Genomic DNA, 2,383 nt, shown 5'->3' with positions numbered 1-2,383 from the left:
ACTCAATAACCCATTACCATCCAGAGCAATGTATCAAATAACCACAACCTTCTTTTCCAGTCCTTTCCCCACACTCCCTTTCCTATTCCCCAAACTTCCTCATTACCAGCACCATCTGCTTCCTTTTTTCCTTTATGTGCGTCCCTTGACCTCCATTTCCTTGAACTGTATATCCAAAATATTTATACTCCTTTACCTCCTCCAACCTTTTACCTTTCCACCTCAACTCTATTTTCTTTCTTCTCTCCTCATCCTTCCTGAATTTCAATACTTTAGTCTTCTCTACATTCATCTCTAATCCTTTCCTTTCTGCATATCTTTCCATCCTTGCTAACATTGCCTTTGAACCCTCTCCTTCCTCCGCTAACAATACCACGTCATCCGCATACGCCAAGGTCTACACTATTCTTCTCCTAATCTTACTCCTTCCCATCCTGCCCTTGCTATCTTCTCTTTCGAATCCGACATTAGGTTATAAAATAGTGTCGGACTTAACAGACAACCCTGCCTTAGATCCCTCGCCGTCCAAAATTCCTCCTCCACTCTCTCTCCCACCTTCACTATTAACCTTCATTCTAACTAATAACCCCTCCCTTACCCCCTTTTCCTCATCACACCTATCAATTTCCCTTTGTTTACCGAATCGAATGCTGCTCTGAAGTCAATAAACACCGCCACCTTCCCCCAGCTTTCCTCCCCAATTGTCTATTTAACATATAATTCAGAGCAAAAATATAATCCCTACCCCTCTCCTAAATCCCATTTGACTTCTCGACAGCAGTCTCTTTCCTGCCACTTCCTCTCTTTATTTTTCTGTTAACACCGCTGTATAAATCTTATACAGTGACGGAATCAACGTTACCCCTCTATAATTCGCTACCTTATCCTCCTTCCTCTTCTTCAACATTAGAACCACTATACCCTTTTTCCATTCTTCTGGCCACCCTTTCCCTCTCTATACTCTGCTACAAACCTCCCCTGTCCATTTCTCCATTTCCTCTTCTCCATATTTCCACACTTCGTTCGGCATTTTATCCCTCCCCATTACCTTCCCTCTTCTCAGATCTTTTATCACTTTCCTTACATACTCAAATTCTAACTCCTTCTCCTCTCCCTCCTTTTTCCTCTCCCCACTCCCCCTCATCACCCTTTCCTCTATTCTCCCATCAATCCCATAAAATATTCTCTTCATTCTTCCATTTTATTTTCATTTCTTTCTTCTTCATTCATCTTTACTCTTCTTTTCCTTTCCTTATTCACTAATTCCCAAACCTTTTCTTGCATCGCTTGCCTCTCTTTCCATTCTCTCCCTTTCTTCCTTTTTCTTCTTCTCACATAATTTTTTTCTTATACATCTTCTCTCTTTTTCTATATTCTTCCCTGACCCCCTCCTCTTTTCTCCATTTCCTTAATTCAGCCCTTACTCCTTTTTCTCTTCTGCATTTCTCATCCTTTTCCTTTTCCACTTTCTCTCTTCCACCCCTCCTCACTTTCCTCCAGCATTCTCTTTATCTTTCCTTTTATTTCTTCTAAATCTTGCTCCATTCCTTTCCGCTCCCCACTTATATTCCTTTCTTAAATCTCTCCCTATTCTCTTCTTAAATCTCTCTCTCTCTCTCTCTCTCTCTCTCTCTCCTCTTTATCCCATCATCCTCTATATTTCTTTATTTCCCTCCCTTTCTGTCTTTCCCCCCATCTTCCTTCCTTCCAGCCATATGATCACCGGGTGATGACGTAAATCCACTTCCTCTCCCACATCCAATCTCGCCACCTTGTCCACCATCTCCCTATCCCCCAATATATTAGGTTCGCAACTCAGTTCCCGCTGTTTGTCAATAGATGGCTCCAGCAGTAAGTGCTGGTCGATTTTGACATATCCAAAACGTCATGAACCAAGCTTAGACATATGGTAAACAAACCGCTTTGATACGTTAGTGATTTTGTTTTGGCGTCATATACTTTTGGTTGTGTGAAAATGTCTGATTTTGTGCCAAATAATCGTCATTTGCGGGAAGTGTTGATTTTTTTATTTCATTCGAAGAAAATGGCGGCTGAAGCGCATCAAGAGCCCCAAAAAGTTTACGGAGATGCTGCTCTAAGTGAAACAACGTGCCGTGATTGGTTTCGTCGCTTCAAAGACGGTGATTTCGATGTTGACGATCGTCCGCGTAAAGGAAGGCCAAAAATCTTCGAAGACGCTGAATTGGAGGCATTGCTCGATGAGGATCCGTGCCAAACGAAAGAACAGCTTGCTTCAGCATTAGGAGTTACCCGCCAAGCCATTTCCAAGCGATTGCATGCGTTGGGAATGATTCAAAAGCAAGGAACTTGGGTTCCTTATGATTTGAAGCCAAGGGACGTTGAGCGTCGTTTTTTCGCCTGT

Source organism: Odontomachus brunneus, unplaced genomic scaffold (genome assembly GCF_010583005.1).
Source record: "Odontomachus brunneus isolate Ranch 3 - 2012 unplaced genomic scaffold, Obru_v1 Obru_scaffold_315, whole genome shotgun sequence".
In the NCBI taxonomy this organism is placed as follows: Eukaryota; Metazoa; Arthropoda; class Insecta; order Hymenoptera; family Formicidae; genus Odontomachus; species Odontomachus brunneus.
This window is presented reverse-complemented; position numbering follows the sequence as displayed.